Raw genomic sequence first — 23,711 nt, forward strand, 5'->3', positions numbered from 1 at the left:
GTTTTAGCATTACTTCAAGGAAGGCAAGAGACTACCGCTAATCGTCACGGTTGGCTTACAGCACGACACAAAGTGTGCCTGTGCCCAAGTTTTGAACCTAAACCACAATGCGATTATCATGCAAATACGTTACCCACTAGGCTTTTATAGAGGCAATGTGGGATATTTAATACGAGCAATTCGTTTTTGCACGTATCACGTCTTAGTATTAATAGTCTACGAAAAGTGATGCCAATTACGATCCCATCGTGACAGTATGTGCCTTCAAGTAGTCATGGAAGGTTCAGTTTGTGTTTGTCTATTCCGAGCTCGATATTTACATTGTCATGAGAACGATTGGTGTTGCCAGGACTTATACAAAAAAACTTCACTGTCCTAGGAAGCAGGTCATGCTAACGGATCTGCTGCATGCCTCGACCTTTTTTCAGAGTTTCATGAGGCATGGCCAGTCTTTCTCTGATAATATTTTCGTATGTATAAAATCGTACTCTTTTGTCCTGATGGATCGAATATACGATCGCACTCAGCCGTTTCCACGTGAGCCGACATATTATTGTCTAGGCATATATGGTGTGATCCATTTCCCTTAATGTCCCTTTCAGGCTTCAGGAGGTCAGCCACAATTTTAGTTTTATAGGTACTGATAATAACCTGTTGAGATAAAACGAAGAACACACCAAAAAGCAAAATTCGTTGTTTCTAAAAATACCAACTTTTTACGAAACCTGAATGGGGTAAGGGGTTAAAGTGCCATAAAGCAGTCAATTGAACAGCGAAAGCCACTCTTGGAAAATACTCAGACTGCATATTGGTATCATCAAGGACTAAGTTCAAACGTCACAAATTGTTGTTTACATGAGCGTTTGACGCAATCGATCCTTACAGAGTAAATCATCTCGCGCCGTTAAGATTTGTTAGTTAGTATTCGTTAGATTTGCTCATCCATTATACTTCAAATGATATCAGAAACATCTTGAGCTTAAGCTGTTCGAACGGTAGTCGGGCCGCTTGCTTCTTGTATATGAAAATAGCAATATCGATATGGTCTTCCGCCATATTTGAGTAAGGCACCATCTTTTGAAGTATACGTGAACTCAGACATGAATGTTAGCTTTGTGGCTATTACTAGTCTAATAGTGAACTTATCTATCTATAGAAATAACTTCCAGTCACTGCACAGTTCACCAGAGGTGCAGATATAGTCGACGGCGATGCTCTTCTGGCTGCGATTACTGCAACATCACTTTTAATGAGGAATGAAATTTGGACCTCACAGGAGAATGAAGGCTGCCACACGGCATAGTGATTGTTTCTATTACCGTTTAATTTATTTCGTCACAAATGATTACGATAGATTAGATACTTTAAAATGTTTGTCACGGATCGCCTATAAGTAGTCGTCGTGGCTAAAGTCGGGTCACGAAAAAAACTCTACGTATAGATCCTAATAGATCAGTGGGTAACGTATTTGCCTGCTAATCTCAGCGGCACAGACACACTTCGTTTTGTGCTGGAAGCAAGCCGACTGATGAAACGTTTAGCGGCGCTACCGGACGTAAAAACTCAAAGCATAGAGGTATAGCGATCGTATTTAGCTCAAGCGCTAACATCTGGTTAAACGCAATGTATAATATTCAACGACCGTTAGATACAGTAGTGTTTGATGACAGCGCCTCTCTCATCGCAGTGTATTCCTTACGTACTCGCCTTTGAGAACCAAAACCTGACTCCTTTGGTTCAACAAGGCATCCCGCCGGAAGGTTTCATTCATCACCGTACCTATGGCCGCGAACATTAGGACGAAACATTGCTTGTCTCTAAGCACCGTAATCATCCAATAAATAGCAGACTCAACGAAAGGGTTTATGCGAGTTTGCATCGCTTCAAGACACAACGCAGGAGTCGTTCAATGAAGATCGATTTAATGAAATACTTTGATCGCTTTTAGTCTCATCTAGAAAAAGTTTCGTGTACTTAACAAATCTTCATTTAAGAAAATTTTTTATTCGAACACTATATGTCTTCAAAAGCCTGCGGTAGAGGCAACCTATCTATCCATATACAATATATAACGAAACTAACTTTATCTGCACTGCTTATTCAGTATCTAATTAAATGTGTATATCATTGAAGGCCTCCGACTAAGGTATTTCACCTTACCTCGGAACTAGTTAAAATGGCCCATCATATTGGCTCGGGGTGTCAGCCCATTGAACTGCTTGCCGCTATAGCAAATGCGATCTTACTCATTTTTTTTTTAATAACTAAGACTTGATTTCACGAATATACTTAGCCAAAGGCAAAACAAGTCACCAGTAAGAACGACATAGTTAATTGCGTCGTGTATTCGATTTTAGAGTTCTCAGAAGGGATTTACGTTCCCTAGAGGCAACTTTAGGAAAAAGCCGTATCTGCAGTTCCCTGATGCGCATGCGCAAGCGCATGTTCGGTCGGAAGCTTCTGAGCTAAGTATGGACCAAATTGTCGCTTGTGACACGACCATTATCAAGCTTTGATTGTACGTAAAAGGGGATAAATTCGTTTGTAAATTCCAACGTGCTGGAAGGGATTGATAAAATTGAATAGTTTTTCATTTACTATAGTGAACAACTGACTTGTTCATTTCAGGAAGAGTTCTTATTAGAAAAATGATGTTGAAGACGTCACAAGGGAAAGCGGACTAATCCGCTTAAGATTACTTTGTGGTCTGATACATAACAAGAGTGAATTGAACAATGCAATAGGCTGGCACTTGCGATGTAAATAGCGGTACCCACCAGGCGGAGTTACAGGTCGTTCTTTATCGTGGACTATTAACGAAACCAAAGAAAGATGCCTGAAGGTATTTTTAAGGCCTTTCATATTCTGCACGATACCTATTAAACAGCCTTCGCCATACGATAACATTCATATAAAACGTTCTTCCTTTATATCGACGAGTCGAAGATGTTAGCTTGCAATTAGAACTTGGTGACAAATATGCTTGTATCACACATCTGAAAAATAGGCGGTAATTTTGTTTGCCTGAATCATATAATGACTACCGACAGAACAATATTTAGGGAGTGCTTCACTATTATTGATCAATAACGTCACTGTTGTGTTCTAGATCTGAAACAGATGTCCAGGTAAATGTCATACACATCTAGGGTAGAAAATGAAAACAAATATCCAAGAGCCATGACCATAAATTCGATTGGATTATTAATATAAATTAGATGAATCTGAAAAATGCCTTCCAAACTTATCAAACGAAATCAATGCCTCCTTAATTTAGCGGTCCAATTAGAATTTTTGTCGACCGGTGCGATATTCTTTACTTAATAATTAGATTGCTAACAACAAAGTGCTTACGTCTTTTTACTTATCGCTAGATAATTACTCCAGGCCGTCTGTATAGTATGCAGATCTAACGGTACGTCTATCAACTGTAGATAGTTGAGCGTTACAAACAGATGTAATGTTGTATCGTAACTCCCTTCGGCCTAATAGAAATGTATTCGTAATGGTTTCAAGCTATGATCTAAACAACGTTAAAGCAAAGAATTAAATGACTGGAAAAAACGTCAATAAGCTATTATCATATACGGACGCCATGCTAAACGAATCAAGTGAGTGAATTTATCAATGTTTCATTTAATATTTGCTTGAATAGGTTGACAACATCGAGTCAGCTCGCTCGTATGCGCCGTCATCCTGATATATCATATCTTTGCAAAATCAAATAGGGTTTGAGTGAATACTCGTTTATGAAGCTCTCCACAAACAGCTATTGGTGAATTTATTTTTTTGCTTCCCATATGGCTCGTTTTAGTTTAATTATATTATTTGATAAAGTCGCATTTTTCGTGACATGCTATACGCCATTGTATATATGTTGCGAAAATAAAAATGCCATTACGCGCAGCTCCGCTTGCTTTGAGCTGTCTTTACTTATAGCATGTTACGATTAAACTATTTGAAAAGCGGATACAATTTTTTCGATCTTAGTTTTTTTTATGTTATTACACTTTAGAGAATAATTATTATTTTTTGCAGCCATAGACTCAAATACACGGAACACTTGCTTGTCCGCAATAACCAGGCTGTACGTGAACACCGTAGATACCTATTTTACCATATCTATCGCGGGCTCTAGAGATATAGGTTGCGTGTAAAAATTATTTTAGACGATGATGATTTTTCATAGCTACCTGACGTTAAATCCATCGCCCCGACAAGCAAGTCTTTGATTTCACGCTTTTTAATTAAATAGTCTAATTCATAAGTCTCCTATTGGTGACATAGTCTTAGCATCATCAGTAACAGACGGCTTGGCCTATAGCATTATGTGATGGAAAAAATTGGCCAGATGCTGGCCTGTCGAACAAACAGCTGGGCGATCTCCATGCATATTTCAACGAGTGCAAACAAAATATTTACCCATTCGTCAGTTTAGCAGTAGCAGATGACGAAGTGCGTACTCACGAAGTTGCTTTCTGTCCTTCTGTTTCGCCGCAATTGTCGAAGATTCGAAAAACGTTCGAACAAGTACCTAATTAGCAAAGTTATTAGGTACTCATTGGAATAATGTGCTACATCACCTTGTTAAGTTTTAAAAGTTCATTGATCACGTACATATATATGTGTATATATATATATATATACAGATTTTGACAAAAACAACATAACTAATTGTGTGTCAGTTTAAAAAGAGGGTGTTTACATAAAGGATTCGCAAGGATCTATAAACCACAGGCAGCTTTGTCAGAGGATCATAGCATTACTACCAAGAAGGTTAGATGAATATTAAAAATTGAATATTGCGCAAAAATAAACTATCTTAGACTAGCATTGCGCTAATTTAGAGTACCGAAATTGCCTCGATGCTCGAGCATGATAAGCGTCTTGTCGTCTGAGGTCTTCGAAATGTTGGTTACTTTATCGGCATAGTTTATATGATAATGCTGCAAAAAAGAAACCTAAACAGACAAATAATGTTCGCTAATCCGATTACGATGCATTCGTTATACCGTTATGAAAAAATGACGCCGTTGCTATCTCATTTTCAAATTTCATAATTAACTGTGCCGTTTGTTCAGTTCAGGAAATAGCTAATAACATTTTTAATGACGATTTAGCGGCGAGAAATGGCGAACGAAATAAACACGGCATTGCAGAACCGGAAATTTAATGAGATTAGCATTCCGCTACTACAGTTTTCAGCGGCGCTATCCAATATTTCCTTACTCAGTTCCCCGCTCACCCTTTGTTTCAAACGAATACCGTTGGCAAACTCTTCGAGTTGCGATAGATAAGCAAATATGGCGTCGTACCGACGTTTCATACATAGAATTTAATCCACTAACTAATACCGCATGCACAGTTGCGTCTTTAGAATAGCACATCTGGGTCATTTATTAGGCGTCATTTTTCTTGCCAAGCAAAATCCAAAGAAGTAGCTTACATTCGCGTAATGTGTCAGATAGTCGTCGCGAGATATTAACTGACTGTATTTTATGGCCCTATTTAATGACAAGCTAACTCTACACGAAATTTGATTAAAACCACCAGCTAAAATAAGTTTCAGAGGCCTTAATCGTTTCTTTTTCAATATGTGAACAGCTGCTAACTTGTCTCTTGTACCATTACTATAGCCTTGCGAATGCCATCATGTCACATACGACTATTCTCTGTCTTTACAGGCTCGTACGCAAGCCGCTCCTTACCCTCTAGGCATCGAGCGTGAGGACGAATAGGACGACGAAATGCACAGTGTCACGGTTTGCTTAGTCGCACGTTTGCGGCGATACGAATGTCGGTTTTGGACGGATGCAGCGAGAGGAATCGGTCGCGGCGGCTGTGGTCCTTGTGAAGGTAGCGACAGAAGCAGTACTGTCGGTCGCTGTAGTAGTAGCTGCCCTCGGGCGAAGTAGAGGATATGCAAAGTTAATGTTCCGTAAAAAAGGGCAAACAGAAACATACACACGGACAAACACGGCCGCTCTGTGGATGGCCGAAGGCGCGCGCGTCGTCTGCTCGACTGCTTCCGGTCTCGACTTCCTGGCGCGAGAACTTTTAATCTGCTCTTGGTTAATAATAATCTGCGTTATTTGATCTGCTCCTTTGCTCGCTTCTTTTCCATCGCAGCTCGCCTTGATCTGCAGTGCTCGCTTGTCCAACTAAGTCCTACGTTCGCTCGTCGCGCCTCTTCTCGCTGTGTCCAACCTTCGCCTTGGCACAACACGCCGATACAGCCTATCACCGAATTAAACAAATGAATAAACAGCGAAGCAACTCCCATTGTGAATGGTTCGGTGGCGTTCAATTGATTTTATACTCAAGCCACTGCCTCTGCCTCAAGCAATTATATATTGTTAGTTTGTAATACGCATTATGTCGTTATGCGCTAAGTCTGTAGAGTTCTTACATCGAACCTACTGGAATATAAGAGAAGGTCAAACGAAATCGACCATATATTTCACGGTATTTTAGTATTAATAGTTCTAAGCGCTGAAGCACCTTTGCTTACCTGATGCAATATACTGGGCAAGTATCTAACAGTATGTACTGCATATGCACTGGGTTGCACACCCACAAACTATTGTTTTGTAGGTTATGAGAGTTAAAGAATGTCTAGGTTGACACCGAAAGCTTTTGGCCATTCTCAAAAACGTATCTTAAGGGGCATTCCTTTAGACGGACTTATCATTAGTAATTGTGGGCTCTTCATTTGAAGATATAGTACTGTCGCACTTATCCAGACATGGCAATCTAGATAACTATTTTGGGTTTTACGCTTGCTAAAAATTGACTACTTACGATAATCAGTTTACTATTCTCTGTAGAATTGATTCTTTTACACAACGATAGATCTGGTGCACCAATCAAAGTTCTGGTATGCTAGAATATAACGGACTTCTTTTTATCTACTGCGTGTTTATAAGCCACTCTTTGTTAATCCAAATATAATGTTGACCTCTATAATTCGTCGTGATTCCCCTTTGGCCATATCTTATTTATAAGTAACAGTGCACGTAAAGTGATTACCTAAACACTTTGTATGTATGTATGTATGTATAAAATACGTGAACCATATATACTGTTCGTAACTGCATAGAAGATACACAGAAAAAATATTTCGATGGCCTTTCGGTAATTATATCTAATATTTTATTTGAAATATATTTTTTTGAAGTGTGAAGAAATTTACGCAGTACTCAATAATTGACATTCCTATTGCGTAAATGAATTACGACGCACCAGCACTAGGGAAAGCTGAATGTTTCTGTTGCCAATTATCAATGGCCGCTTAGATACAGGAAAGTATCTGCAGTAGAAAACTGCAAAGATTCCTTTAGAAAGAGTACCAAGTTTTATAGCCTTTTATAGGTAATGTTTTCTCTCTGACGTCAATTTAACTTCATCTACTGTGAGCTGGGTATATTGCATGAACATTTGTAATACCTTTGCCTCGGTAAACAATTAAATAGTAGAGGAAACGATTCAACCGGCATCAGAGACTGAATAATAAAATGACCTGACTCAATAAGACGGGCTTTCGGATAGGTTTAGGCAATCATCATTATAAGGAACAGGATGAAGCATAGGCTTAATGTGTAGACAGATCAATTTGTAGTTCTTATCAAATTGACATTAAGAGATTTGCTAGCGTTTTTTCATTAGACGTTTCAAGAGTTCGGGGTCACTGAGGTCAGGGACTAGTATGAAGCTAGTGAAAAAAACCTCGCTACAACCAGTTTCTATATATACCAATTTCTCGACGAGGGACTCTACTCTAAAGATGATGTCCTTGCGACAGCATAGTGATAACATGTTGCTACTAATTGACACGAACGTGCTACGTTTTGGGCTTGACGTCCGGCACTTGAACCGCTAGAACACAGAAGGTCAGCTCACACTCGAATCCGAGCATCGTAAAGCTTAGTTTTCAATGAAGGTCTGCGTAGCTGCGTACGACGCGTTTAACAACTGTTTTTCTGCTCAGTATCTCTAGATCGACTACACAGAACTATCCGTTCCGATTGAACCATAGGAATACGTTGAGTAGCGGTATCAAAACCCCTGGTAAGGTATACTGTCTACCGGCAGTAGCTGTCAATCATGAAATGGACAGCACCGTTTGTCACGTTTCACACACTGAGGCCAATAGATCGAGCGTCTATTTAAGTTCCATACATCCAACAGAAAGTTATCAACCCAAACTCCGAATCAGTGAACGTCAACCGCATTATTATAAATGAAGAGAGCTACGACAAGTTATCGTCGAACGTCGTATAAACAACGACTGAGCAGTATTATCGGTGTTCTCTATATATATATCGATGTCCATATTTAGTTATCACATCTAAATTCGGAGAGTATGACGGGTGCATGTAAGCATACATTTTGCGTACAATAGTAGCAAAAATCTTCATGCAAGAAAGGTGATAGAGTCGTTCGTTATTTAACACTAAGAAGAAGCTCGTCTTATGCCGTCTCTCGCTAGTGAGATCGATTTCTCTAGCTCTCCCTGATTATAATGTTTAAATAGAGAATAAACGTATGTTAAAATAATAAAGCTAATAAATAGTAGGATTTGTCAATAATATTATATATATATATATATATATATATATATATATATATTAATATCAATAATATAAATAAACGTCATGGCTTTTGCCTTCATGGTTCCCTTTACCTTTTTATGGCTACGCTAGTACTATTCTGAATTTACCATCTTTGTATCCATATCTTTTAATAACGGTCGTGTCTAAAAACGCCAAATCCTTAATGTGGTAAACGTTTCATCAGTATATCCAGCCCTAGAGAAGTTCTTTTATTTCTTTGAAGAACATCTTTTATTGCATAGATAAGTACTCTTATACTTACCTTACAATAGGCTTGCACAGACGCTTACGAAAATTAAGAAAAAACTATCAACTTTCACTAAATATATCCCCTAAAATGTCAGACAGAAAAATAACTAACTGGGACTAATATATGAATTTTAGTAATTGTATAGTGGCGCGTTACTGTACATTTCGTTATCTTATACAAACGACAGTCGTAAGAAATACGTTCGTTTTGCTTTCTCTGAACACATAGCTTTTTAAATATTGGAAAATGGATTTAGATAACAAGAGCTTCGGATGTCGAACCGCTTACCAACGATGAACTGGCAAATATAGAGGCTCTTTTAAAAATTTTACGATTAAAATAAGCGTACCATCTTTATTCTAGCGTTAGAATTAGAAAAGTAGAAAAACGTATTATCCTTTCGTAGAGAATAGATGACATTTGCGGTACTGGAAAATTATTATTATTCTATGTCCTTTTTTGCTTGGAGAGAAAGAGCCTTGATGGTAGACACGATGTACTGCATGAATTCTGTTAGAGACCTTTTATCACCTAAAATTCAGGTTGGGTCTGTTATAGAGTGCCTCGTAGAATGTGATACTTACGAAGCTAATCTATGCAACAGATCTATCTTGTGTATAGGATTTTATTTAATGGACGTAATTTTTGAGTGTTTGTCCACTAAAGCGTCGGTAAATATTAGCTTCTGTCTGGTATGGGCGCATCGATCATGTCGAAGATAGCGTCCAATATATCGTTTGCCGCAAGGCTGCTCTAGGCATAGGTCACTCTTAAATCTGTTTACCATGTTTGTCTGAGATCAAAGCGTAGTTCTTTTCTTAAAATAGGTTTCTAATAAACAGACTGGTATGCCATTTAAACTAAGCCAGAAGGCCATTAAAATAAGGTAGTTATACAATGGACATTGGCCTCGAGCCTTTACTGCCAAACGATTTGCCGCTGTTCCTCCTAAAATCGAGTATAGGGCTGTTGTTCGAAGAATTTCTTAAGAAAATTATTATTAATTATATTGTTATTTTAAAAATAATGCCTTAATAATTTTGTCAATCAAAGTTATTTTGACGACATTTACAATGTTTCAGCAGTTCTTGCAGTGGTCGATAGTTTTGACATCGCTATTCGTTGGATTCTATTCTATTCTATGTATCGTTATATTTTATACCGAAGTTACCGAGTTGGACCGAGTTATCGAAAATACGATCACCCACAGGATAGATTTCACACATCAGCAAATTACTCCAATGAAGTGACGCTTCGATATTGAAGCTACGTAACTACGAAACGAGAACTCGTTTCTAGCGCTGGTTGGTTATTTATCTGTAATATATCATGCGGCCTAACTGACACTTATTTTCCTCGCTCGTGCCATTAACTAGCCAAAAATAGACGTCGTTTTACAATGTAAAGCTCTATGGCAGTGTCGTCTGTGACAGCCGAAGTTTGGCTTGTTATTAAGCAAACAATATTATCGTGTATGATTTCATGGAAATTCGAATAATCTTCGTTGGCGTAGCAGCGCACGTTCTCTCGGAAAAATAACGCTATACGGTTTGCCGTAAGGTCTGTCATGACCCCTAGAGACGGAAGAAGAATAAGGGCTGGTTTTCTTTCGTAACAATGCGCACTTCGTGCACGTTCACTCGTTCTGTCTGTTGACGCTGGACGTCGTAATGGGCCGCACAAACGTTATTCTTCAAACTTCAACTGCTATGAACTTGTGAACGATGGGTAAACGGCTAACGAGAGATAAAACGCTAAAAAAGGCAGACTCAATCATCTTCCTTTTATTGTTAAATTTATTATAAATTAAATTTATAGCGCAGGAATTCCATCTGTTAATTCTATCGATCCTCAAGGGATTCGATTATTTGATTTTGTGCCAATTAATGACTTTAAATCCTTTCAACGAAAGGCGTACGCTGTCGGAAAACTGGGCGAGGCAGGCCCGTGACATGTGCTTACCGCGTGCAGTGCAAAGGCAACGTCTCGCAGTTTTAGTGGGGTCGTATCAACCATGGATAAATCGTCAACAAACATTCAACGTTAAACGATAACCGCATCATACGTGTGTATTTCTAATTAAATAATGTTAAAAAAAAATCCATTGTAAACTAGAATCACCAGGAACGGATATTTGGCAAATAACACATCTTCTTAATTAAAGAAAATTTTAATTCGAATAGGTTTTGTGTTTTCTATTGAGAACTATTCAAATATCAAGCTAGCTATTCTCAACCAATTTGCAGCTATTGCAAATCTTCAGCTATATTTATGTACATTAAATCAAATTAGATGGACTGGTTCATTTTAACAAGTATGCCTGGACGCTTCTTCGTATGTTGGAGCAGTTATGAATCAGAACATGGGCCTTTTTGGATTTTTACCGCCAAAAGCATGCCCATCTCACGAGTAGATTCAGCTGATAATACAGGAATGGGAAAAGAATAAGCTGTGCAAAAATGGGCTGAAAGCTAAGATTGAAGTGTGAGATAGGCATGCAAGATGGATACACGGTATATTTTTTTCGTTACATACGAATGTCTATATTAAAACAGTATACTTTTATTAAATGTGTTTTTATTATTATTCAGCGCTGACACCTTGACTGATTATTCACGACAAGATTAGTCCATATATGCTCGGTAGTTGATATTCTGACACATGGCCGTTATGTACAAACGATGCAACAAAAAAAAAGCCACTCTAAGATGCACGATTACATGTGTAATACATTCATGCATAGAGAAGGTGCATTGTGATGAGTCTGAGTCACTGGTATCATGTTTTTTCTTCTCACTTAGCACGAGAGCGGACCAAAGTCACCGAAGCGCAGTATATTATTAAAGGCGTGACGGGCAGCTTGCGACAATATAACTATGGAATATTTCTCTCCCGTGTTTGCACGTTATTAGCCCTGTCCCGCTTCAATGGTGAGCTTACATTTTTAAAACTCGAACAATCAACTGTACAAAATGCGTGTGTGGGTATTTCTCGTCTAGGCTTCTACTATAAGCCTATTGTTTATCCACCCTGTATGTAGCAGAACGTTGACTCCGGTTTGTCCTGATGATACACAGGCCTTATCATGACGTCCCGTTGCCAACTGTGATCGCTTTTTTTTTTTAATATATTGCTGCAGATTGAGCGTTGGTGCTGGCATTTTCAACTGCAGCGTTAATTAACACTGTTCGAGTCGTTGAAAATACGACTGTTTAAACTTTCCAGAGCTAAAAGTGTGACGCCATAGCTGGTCGAGCTAATTCTGTGTTTTCACCTGGGACATGCTTGGCTGGATCCCAATTTACGCATCGTATAGTTGAAGATATCACCAACTATGAGCTCGTCTCTGACTATGATAAACTTTGTCAGGGTGGTCCCGCACTTCCGTCGCTAAGATCTTCACGTCGAGCAAGAATTAACGCACTTGTAATCGGTGCTCTAATAAACCTTTTCGTACTTTGCGACGTCGTCCCATTACGAGTTGATTATGAAAATAGAGAAAATCTGCCAAAAGGCAGCTTGTTACCGACGGCCTATTCTTGTCTCTTCAGGACCATTTTCTATTGATGTAATAATTAGCATAATTTTTAGAAATTTTCAGTCCTCCTTAAAGTACTTGCCAGTTTAGCTTGTTCTTGTCGACTGGACTGAGGGGAAACCGAGTCATACGCAGTCCTTATTCATTTATGAAGAACGAAAGACAAATTGTTTCCCATGGCCTCGTGACACCACGTAGGCAGGCAAACGTTCCGAAAAGTATTCCCCACTAGTACGAATCATACGACAACAAAATAATTTTACGCCGCCCGATCCTTCAACGACAGCCTACCAACACCTCTCACGCCGGGACGAGGTTATGCGAGGTGGTATTTGTAAACATGCCAGACTGAGAGCAACAAGTTGTTAATTCTAACAGAATGACTACTGGCGTTTTTTTTTTCAAATGACTATAATTATGGAAGAAATTGGTAGCGTGCGAAGCCTAAAAGTAAATCTCACGATCTTTTTAAACCATCGTCGTCCGACGCATGACGCGGACGTGGCTACTGATAACTGTAATTCAAAAATTGTTGCGCACGGTTGGGTAAATATTCGTGTATTTGTTGTTTCTTTACAGTTTGATAGATATTTCCAGTAGAAAAATAAGGTTATCGCTTGATCTTTTCGAAACAGGCGTGCATGCACGAACGGAGTGATGCTACACTAACTACTTTGATTCTATTCGTTAGCTAATTGATACCGATGATATATCAAGTTCAATTACTTAATTCTCTCTGTTCGCGTGGGACTCTCTAGAATAATCCTCTAGCAGTCACGATGTATTTCGTGAACACGCATATCGTCGAAAAAACACGTTGAAAGGCAATGTTCCTATAAATAAACGCACTAATCACTTAAAGATAAGGTAAGGCGTACTGAAGTAAAGAATATTTTCGCTTTTTTTTCCGCTTTCCATTTCCGTACCTCCTGCCTTGCGCAATTGACGCTTTTGCAAACCTAATGGACACGATCAACCTTGTGGTGTGTATAAATGCTGAGAGAAATCGCCGTAATCATCCGCACTTCTTATTATTGTTCGAGACAAAATTGGGTTCGAGTCCATATCTGTTTTCATCAGCCCGGCTATTCGGGTCAACGATTTCAGACACCTGAATTGGGCAGAAATATGTTAACGACTTTTTAAGCGTTTTAATGCTACAAAAAGCGAGAGACATTTCGATCCTCACGTACAGCCAGACCATTCAGACGAGTTGGTGTTCTTGATTCATTACATGGAAACATCAATTTTTGACAAATGTGTTTATTTCCTGCATGGCTACGATTTCTCAGGACGGTGAGTGACCCGAAGCGATTGCGCCGAGTTATCGTTAATCATACATTAATTTTACAAGGGACAGAAGTTCGCCTTGTAGGTAAACGACACCGGCGGCGTCACAAGTCGCTTTAGGTTGTAATTAATGACAAAGAAATTGTATAAAATTTCACGACATGTAGCTAATGCCTCTGTTTTCAACTCGTGCTTTAATTCGACAAGCAATTAAACAGAAGAAAAAAAAGCCTTATCAAACATTGACGTGTAGATGCTTGGAGTGCTAAAGTACCACTTTATACCCAGTGCTGCATACATGATAAAAGAAAAAAACACCCCCGAAAAAAGTAATGGATCTGGGGCCTATTTCGGGAGGCTATTTCGGTCTCTTGTGATTGTTTGCCTTTCCGAAGCCCAAGGCACGTGTTCTCAAGACGAGCACGATTTCGACAAAATCATGCTCATTTTAGAATCAGCGTATATAGCAGTACATTTGAAGCTATTGTTATGAGGCATTCTTCAGCGGCTTACACTGGAAACTATACCTGAATAATCTTAAAATTTAATACGGCCATAGTTTAATTGTTCGTATATAATAGGGAAGTTATTTTGGTAACGTATGGCAAGCTAATCTAGCATACTGGAGAGGTTTCATATGCAACGCTATTGTATGCCGACCGCTGTTATCTCGCTTGTTTTTCTTCAAGCCATGCGTTCATGTCATTCGTCCTTGTGCGCCTACATGCAGGCGCGCATGGTTACCATTTTCTATGAATGATCCCTCTTATGGACGATTAGAGGCCGTTTACTAAGACCTAGAGATACGAAGTATTTTGTAAGTCGTATCACTAGGTAATATGTGCCGGCACGTTGATTTCAGTGCATTGACAAGCAATAATTGTCAAATTTAGTCTCTAGATATTTACTGAAATTGACTATGATTTTCAATTTGAATTTTGATCACCTTACAAAGAGTCGTTTGCCTACCCATGCCTAAAGACTGTGGCAAAAAGATGTCTCAAGAAAGCGGCACGTAGTTCTTTTCCATGGATACTTTCGCCAGTAAGACACTGGAAGGACGCATCATACGTGTCACAATGCTAAATTACAACGACGTCCTTCGAACTGATTATACAACTTGTTGTCATGTAAATAATTTCAACATGGTGCTTTCCTGCGGACTAACAGTTTAATTCGCAGTTATATCCCTCGAAATATCGTATCTTCCGGTCACTGCGGGGGCCAAGTAAAGCTAATCTATCATTCTCAAACAAGTTCCAGCTGGTATCACCAGCCATTCAGAGGCACAATGTGCTTTCTGTGTTTGAAACAATGACAATTTCCTGCTGCAAAAAATAGAACCTGAGTCCCTTATAACTCTCAATATTGTATTTCAACATGTTGGACACATGTTATGCAATGGTTTGAATAACTTCGTTGTTCTCATAGTGAGCCTACAACAAGAAGAAGTTAATCCCCAAGACTATCATCATCTGTTAACTCTTCAACGGTGCAGGATCATCAACTAACGGCCCTTGCCTCATCATCAGATTTAGATTGTCGCCCACCGACGAGTTTCGTGTCCCAATTCTCTATCAGGGCTTAGTAGAGCTTTTTCGTATGTTACTTGCCATTCTATGGGCACATCAATTTCCCGAGACGATGATTAATGCGGCCGTCGCTAAAAGAGAACGTAGAATCTCAGCTGGTACCGTATGCGTAGTGCGCACACCATTCACGCCACTCAGCGAAATACGTCCGTAACCTGAAGAACACTTCCCACAGAAAACTTTCTTTTTTTTTTTTTGGGCTAAAGATCGAGCGAAGACAATGAACATGTGAAATTGTTGTTTCAATAGGACGCTCAGTTGGCTTTAATTTGTAATGGTATAACAATATGTTGTTGAATATCATTTAATATGATGAAAATATAAGCGGCGCCTAAATAAAGCGTTTGCTCGCAGCAGCTAGGCAATTTGAGCCTTTTTTTTTTTATTACACTTTTACGTAAAAAGTAGCAAATAGGGAACTTGAAGGCAAAGCCGCGGTATAGTTGTGCACAACTAGAACTATATCGGATTCTCAGGTAGTCTAAAATAAAGTGCCAGATTGTTGGTTGACCTGAACGACTCCAATGGGTTCACTAACCGTACGTGCACTATCCAGTGGAGGGTGTCTTTGATGCATTAATAAAACAAACACTTAATACAACGATAGAAACCAGTAAGGAGTCACTGATGGTAGCAGATTGTTTAATGATTAGCGCTTACCTAACAATCTCATGAATCGCTGCGTTTTTCCCCTGTTGTTTATATCCTTCATAACAAAAATGGCCAAAAAGGAAGTTGGCTGGGGTATTTATATTCTGATCTCAGTATGATGATTCTGATCGAGTTATGTGATCTCACGAGATCGTTCGTCGCTCGCAAGTGTAACACTTCCGACAGAAGGCTCATTCGTTAGCAGGCCAAAATAGCAGCCTTTTCGTCGGATATGCGCTACATGATAGATAAGCTATTCAATTCTGCCAGTGTCAAATAGCGGCCGACGATAGTGTCTAGCTTAGCTATAACGATGACAGTTAAATACAAGTATACAGTTTTTTTTTTCAAATCCGTTTCCTGGTTGTAGCTCACTTACCTTGCCAGGCCATTTTGTTCAAAAGTAGAAAATTGTTTTACGCTACGAGTGCAATACGAGAAGTTCGTTTTATGCTATCGTCAACAGGTTACGAGGCTGACTTAATTAAATCTGTATTATCTTGAAGAAGCTACGATGGGATCACATTAGTGCGAACGTTTAAGCAGAGCTTCATCGCCAATACAAGCGCATCCTAGGGAACAGATTCCGCCGAAACGTCCGTCATGGATCTCATTGACACTGATCTACTTTTTAAGAGATGAGTTTTAAAAAAAAAACTGGTCAGTACCGGAACGAGCTCCGTAAATTTAAACATTTTTCAAATCAAGTATATTCGTTGTCATGTAAATATTTTGAGGCCTGATGCAGCAATTTCGACTGTACCATCGAGAAAGCAAAGGCTATATACACATACCATGAGCACACATTGATCAGCTGCAACGCATAGCACTGGCCGTAGGCTTCCCGGCGATTGCTTTGGTGTTCGGCTTCGATCGTACCTTTATCTATCTACATTACCGCGTTTCCAAGAAGTAAATGTCAAATATTCTCATCCATGTTGAAAACGATTATTTGTTCCGCTAACTGAAGTAACCGGCGACTACCTTTCTTCGCACGTACTGCGTCTCAGGTACTCTAATCAGTCTGTTTACGACGTACCTACAGGTGACCTAAGGTCGCGCCATTTCACATTATCTATTGATTTGATCAAAAGTTATTTATCAAATTGATGAGTCCTTACAACGACCTCAATATCACGGCAAAATTGTTAGCTACTAGGGCCTACGTCGATGATCGGAGGCGATAATCAAACATGGTCAGAAATAATGAGATTTCCTGATCAGTGTCGATATATGATGTTCCTATCGGTCGCAAGCTTGTGATTATCATCAAATCACGACGCTGTTTTCGTGGCCCGTCTATACCCGAAACCCGTGATTATGGTTCGATCTGTATTTAGTGTTTGCAAACGAAGGTTGTGCACAGAACCCTGTACTATGACGCGCTGAACCCTATTCAATCAACTAAATGTAACAGAATAGGGCTTCCTCTATTGGACTCGTGCTATTGTCATTCCGGCAGTATCTTCAATTGTCTGTCTCTGGGTATTAGCATTCATCTTTCAAAGCATCAGATTTACCTGTTCATACGTTTCTAATTCCGTTTAGTCATTTCTCAGCTTTTTTGAACAAGGTCTTTTTTTGAAATAGTTGGGTGACAGCCTAATTCTGCTTGCATGATTTTCTCTTTTCTACTACCGTATGATATAGAGTATAGTTTCCTAAGGGTTCAGCTATGCGATCGGTGACGATCGCCTAAACGTGCCATCTTGAAGTTCACTACTGCAGATGAGTGCTTCTCTATGTGCCAGTGGAAAATTGTCTGTAGCCGCTAAAGAAAAGCAGAACCTATGATGGCTTCTTATGAAGAAAGCTGATTTCGTTTCACATAGCCCAGTTATTGGATTTAAATAGCCGGCCCATCAAAAATGCTACTAGCTGAGTGTTTTTAAAGACACTCATTTCTTGACAATGTATTTCTCTGTCACAGGCTGTGACATCTGGTCAATAAATAACAACACACATATATGAAAACCCCTTTATAATAACCAGGCTAAAAAGGGATCCTGCTTTCAGAAATCGATAGTGCTGTTTATCTTTTATAGAAAATGAATATGCATATATATAAATAAGGTTATAATAATTAAGTAGTTTACTGAATGATACAGTTAGGAATTTATGTTTGTTACTCGTACGTAATTCGAACGTATTTCGAAAACAGTCATAGTTAAGAATTAACTTAAGTAGCCATTTAGACGCTATAAAATCATTGACACCTTGTGCTTTTTATTACAAACAATCAATAAAATATCACAACATTAGTACCTTATTGTACATTAAGTAATGTTCATAGTACGATGGTGGAAATTTTATGAAATGAGCAAATCAAACCGTTCAAGGCGCTGACGTATCAGTGTTCACACGGCTCGAACCTTCCAAGCCTTCATGTGGCTATATACTGGCAAAAGCAATTGCTCAGAGCAATCACATAATCAATAGCTAGATGATAACTATTGATATAAGCGTGCATGTACAATCACAGATAGCGGAAACATTTCCTTTGGACGGCGTAAATCGTCATTGTATTGTCGATCAATAACCAAGCGTGCATCTATTGATAATGATGATGATGACGATGATGGTGATGAGAAAAAGGTACACAGACTAAAACACATATTTATTTCAAATGTCCCGCCACTATTGTTTTTCCCTTTGTAGATTACTCGTGTTAGCTTAAACTCAAATTCCGAAATATCGTGCGGCGTTTTTCCAACTTTTCTTTTCACCAACTAACACATCTGACTACTCCATTCGTTGATCATAACGAACTGTCGCCATTAGGATTCTATATTACGATAATCATGACTCTTAGCAATGGAGAGCAAGCTTGACCCTGACGCGTATTCGAAGCGTCACAAACTAGACAGGCGGTAATGCCCTGAAACTGTCGGATTCACATGGTGGCAGAAGTCTTCACTTCGCACCTGCTCAAAGCGCGATATGGCCCACAACACGGATGTTGTTATTGTTGCCGTCAGAAGTTGTCGAGTTGAAGACTGCTGAAGATGTTCGGACTGCTGACGACATGTACTTCACACCATGGCCAACATCATCAGCTCTGCCGCGGTCACCATTACCGGCTCCGCCAACACGATCATATACCATTTTTCTGACATGGCCGCAACCGTGATACCCTCGTATGCAGTTAGAGCATGCATCAGCCATCGACCGTACCGACGCGATTTTAGTGCCCCACAGCAACAAGAAAAGACCGAAACCGGACTAAAAGTTGGCGTATTGGTGATTTCATCATTTACGTTTTCATCTTCCTCCCTCGGACAGACACACATCAAGTTTGCATCATTTGTACCATCATCATCACAATCTCCCTCTGTGCCGGACTAGTTGGGCATTTGATGCTTTTGAGAAAAACAAGAGCAATCTATAAAAAAAAAAAAAAGAGAGAGAGAGAGAGAGAGAGCAAAGAGGAGGATCTTAAGAACAATCTTTATTGTGGTTGTCGTCCTGTCAGCGTTCGCTGGTGGCAGTGGGGGCGCACAGGGATCCCCGTCGTGGCTGACAGCAGCGACAGAGATGAGAAGAAGCTCGATGGATCCATGTCGTCAAAACGAAACGGCTACGAGACGGTGATAGCGAAGTCGCACGGAAAACAGTACCAAGTCGCACTAGGCAGAACCAACCAGCAGCAACCAAACGATGACGACAAACAAGAGCGGCGGCAAAAGGCTCTTCGCCCGCGCGTAGTAGGTCTATCGTCATATGTATACTTGTTCTTCATCAACACTGCGTCGGTGTGTGGTGGGCCTTTCGGTTGGTGCGACCGCCGCTGTCGCTCTGTTTCTCAACTGGTAAGCTGCTTCGGCAGAAGCACAAAAACAGCTTCAGAAAATTCAGTGAAGCACAGGGTAGCCTCAGAGACCACAGGAGAAAGGGGCGTTCACATCTCGCTGTCATTTTGGTGTTTGAGGGCAAGCTTCGTTGTGCTGGCACCTACAACAAAAGTGGTTACCAGTTCTTCAAAGCGTCAACGGATGCGATATTGTGGCGGTGAGGTGGCAGAGAAAGAGGTGATGACAGCAGGCAAAAGCTGCTGTTTTTGCCCGGTGACCGCGGTGCTCTGTGCTGCCAACGAAGTGTTTCGTGCGACAGATGACATCTACGTGACTGTGTGGCGCATTTTCCGCTCGTTGCCTATGCGAAAAGCAGCCACGAACGTAGCTGCAGCAAGAGCAGTAGCAACAGCAAAGTTGGGCCTGCCTTTCTGCGTCTACCGCACCTTCTGCTCCCTGTTGCTAATAAGGTACTTATTCACGTAAGAACGCCTTGTTCTACGGAAAATAGGGACGAACGGGCGACATACAACGGTAGGCTGAGTTTGAACGAGAAAGCGTGCGCATAAGGTGAGAGAAGCACTATTGTCTGCCTGTCTTTCATTGAAACGCCAATTACATTGCTTACTACACAGTTCTGCCACCGCTGGCAGCATGCTACCCGTCACACGACTTCAGATTATATGTATATGTAATGGCGTAGTCACACTGGCGGCTGGCCTCTCGGCTTTTGTAAAACAGCGCGAGCTGTGCATACATACGGGCTTATACGTTGTAGTGAACTCGCTCTTATGGCGGTATTATACTTCACACCGCTACCGTTGCGTCATCATCGTATCATTTAATTCCCTCATTTGCATTTGGCGATCATAAGGATAATAGCGTTGAAGACGCATCAATTTACAGAAGAATGTAGGCTGAAAGTGAAGTTCCTGCCGTTTTCTTAACAGCGTTGCTGCGCCTAAGGACATCGAGCGCTTAATGCAGAAGGACAAGGAACTGATAATCGACTATTTTGCTTAGTCTTTGGCACACTATGTGTATTGAATGATAAACATAAGTGTCTAAATAGGTTCACTGTGTCATACCTAATAACCGTTTCGATAACTTTTGTATTTCTAAGTAGTCCACAAAAATAATTCAAAGATATATACTATACTTTTTTTCCAGTATAGTGGCAAAGCACAACAAGATTTCTTTCTGTCAAAAAAGGCTTAGCCTATCTTGAAGCGGATTATGTAAACACGGTCGAATTTTGATGCAATTATATAACTTAATAAGTTTGACTTCTACTTAGGAAAAGCATTTTCGTTTTGGCATGACCTACGGATCACAAGTTCCGGCAAGGTCCTCAACTTTTTTATTTCTGAGGCTCAATATCAACTACCAGAAAAAGCTGCCGCATCGAGTATTTACGTCTGGTGCAGCCACCTTGCCTAAAGCATAAGGCTTACCTCGGCTGTAGCTTTAGGACGCTTTCAAGCACGAGTTGACTCATCGTGGGTGACGCGTCAAGTCTTCATGAGTCGATCTGACATTCGCGCTGCTGCTATCGCCGCCTTAGCCACTAGCTAACACCATAAGCCTCTGCTTGTCGCAGCAGCGTCGTAAAAATCCCAAGGAATCCTGTGTGCGTCAACTGTACTCCTCGTTAGCTTTGCGGTCGCAATGTCTTTTCAGCATCTCTTGGCCCTGCAGTTCCAAAGGAAAACCCAGAGAGTCTGCTTCACGGACAGACGAATTGCAGGGAAATCCTAACCCGTGGGGGACACGGAGGCTGAAAGAAGCAGAGTAACCAGAGCTCAATCTCTTCGGTAAAACGTTCTATGATTTGTCCGTAGCTAGGGGCGGTTAAGCGTACGAAATCAGACACACCAGTTAAGTGGGTCATATCACAATACCTTTGTTGCACAGTATTCACACAAGACACATGTTCTAGGAGGCAAACAAATAAGTATTTAACTAAGGTGGGCGTTGGGCGCATATAACCTCGTCAAAAGCCGATACTCAACATTGTATTATACCAAAGCCATCCCGAGAATAGGAGCTGAATTCGGTGAGTTTCTATTTCAGAATAGGGAAAGGACACGTCAAGAACATTCGTAAATGAGTTTAAATTCAACGCAGGTTGTCGTCGTCATCGTGTCTGTGCCTTCCACACTCACAAGATCAAAGAGAGTCCATGCTTATTATACGATACACTTCTAGCTCTCTCTTTTATTTTCCGTTATATATTTCAGGATACTCCCAAAACACAGCCTGTTATACACGTACTTACCAAATGGGGATGAATCTACAGTCGAGTTTAATTCGTTTGTACGTTCTTGAAAAACTGCAAAATAAAGCGTTGTGAAAGACATCGTCCATAGGCGTATCAATGCATATGAAATGATCAAGATTGCAATTTTGCAGCTGATTGACACTCTGCTTCCTGGTGTCATGAGAAAAACAAAGTGGTTGTTAACGTAGAACTGGTAAAATCAGATCCATGTTTATATTTATTTATATATCCATGTGCATATATTTATGTTATTAGTACTATGAATTAAACTGGATGCTTTCGGTTAGGCTTAACTCAATATGCGTAATAAAACTATATATATATATATATATATAATCGAAGCAGCCTTCACTGATATTTGGAAAATAAACAGTTGTAAATGGTGAAATCCGAAGTCGTTGCAGTTGTCGACTGAGCTTCCGGTTTTCAACCTTCGAGCATCTTGATTCGCTAACCATATCGTGAGATATAGGAGCGATACTGGGGAATTAAATCGGTTTGAGATAGACTATGTTTTGAAGTAGGTAGAAAATGACCAATCGAAGGCGTCACGAGAAGACAAAAGAAGTCCAAGTCTAAGAAACCCAGTTAGCGAAACAGTTTTGAATTAGGGAAGGGTGCTGAAGTTAAAATCTACTCGCGAGGTGCAAAGCTCTTCCTGTGTTACCCGTCCATAAAAACGTACCTTGAGCTGTAATCCTTAGGTCTATTGAAACCGTGGTTCTACCAAGTGGCTAACTGAATAATGTTTTTATTTGACATTGATGATTGTGCCGACCACTCTGCTCCCGTAGAGTGACGGCTATTTAATGCTTGATAAATAGAGTGAATTTCTCGTCACCGTCTAACCAACAACGAAGTAAACTATTGCTCATTCACTCAAGTGATTTGCCGATTTTATCAATCTCGTCACAACGCTTGAACGTCCAGTTAATTAACGCTAGACTCATTTATTTTAAGGGTAAGCATGAAATAAAGGCACGCTATGTACCTAGTGGTGTGTAATAAAGTGCACGACAAATTTTGACGGTCGTCTAGTCGGCTATCTTGCCTATGTTTTTTCGTCGCGGATGCAATCTGTCTACGCTTCTTCGATATGTAGTAACGTATCCATGCTAATTACTCGTATCTAGGAGCCATCGCTTTAATGGTTTGCTTCAAAGCTCGCCTCATTGTTTCGACTGTTATTCATGGTTGACGCTGTAGAGTCCAGTTAGGCGTATTTGTTAAATGAAATATTTCAGCTTTTACAATTGACATGATCAGTCTTGTGAGGTCCTCGTATAGCAGCTATCTGACGAAGGCATATAATATACGTCTGTTTGAGCTAGCACCAAGCTACGTAGAGAGCTTGAACTACTGTTTGAGCTGATTGGCATGTGCTTTTTGCAAGTAGAAAACGTAAAGTAAAAATTTGGCCTATGTGAGATATGGCCAAAGCGATACTGAAATCTTGAAAATAAGGCCAATCAATCAAGAAGAGTTTCTCTCGTATGCCGTAAATGTTCGTATTGCAACTCAACAAATTATTCGGTGATCTGATCTGCTTAGAGCTGAAAGCATTGCCTAGCTATATTCGTAACCCTCGCCATTGTCACGGTCACCACCATCATAAGAGGAAACTGTATTATTAATTTCTATTAAATTGATCATTTTTATGTGACTGTCAATCATTGCTACAACGACAATATAACGTTTACAACAAA

General features: G+C 40.0%; 2 long non-coding RNA genes across 3 annotated transcripts; one reads left to right on the forward strand and one right to left on the reverse strand.

Annotated features, from left to right (window-relative positions):
* The first annotated feature begins 3,349 nt into the window (after nucleotides 1–3,349).
* On the forward strand, nucleotides 3,350–7,545 carry LOC111268493 (uncharacterized). 2 transcript variants are annotated; one of them, XR_015314239.1, is made up of 2 exons: nucleotides 3,350–3,611; nucleotides 5,685–7,545. It is a non-coding gene; the product is annotated as an uncharacterized LOC111268493 (long non-coding RNA). The 2 variants fall into 2 exon arrangements; XR_002685262.2 differs by lacking the exon at nucleotides 3,350–3,611 and adding an exon at nucleotides 4,561–4,776.
* Nucleotides 3,766–22,345, reverse strand: LOC111268492 (uncharacterized). The gene is made up of 3 exons (XR_002685261.1): nucleotides 21,179–22,345; nucleotides 5,709–6,237; nucleotides 3,766–4,534 (listed from the first exon to the last, which is right to left on the reverse strand). It is a non-coding gene; the product is annotated as an uncharacterized LOC111268492 (long non-coding RNA).
* Between the last annotated feature and the right edge of the window lie 1,366 nt (nucleotides 22,346–23,711).

This window comes from Varroa jacobsoni, unplaced genomic scaffold (assembly GCF_002532875.2).
Source record: "Varroa jacobsoni isolate VJ856 unplaced genomic scaffold, vjacob_1.0 scaffold_1293, whole genome shotgun sequence".
In the NCBI taxonomy this organism is placed as follows: Eukaryota; Metazoa; Arthropoda; class Arachnida; order Mesostigmata; family Varroidae; genus Varroa; species Varroa jacobsoni.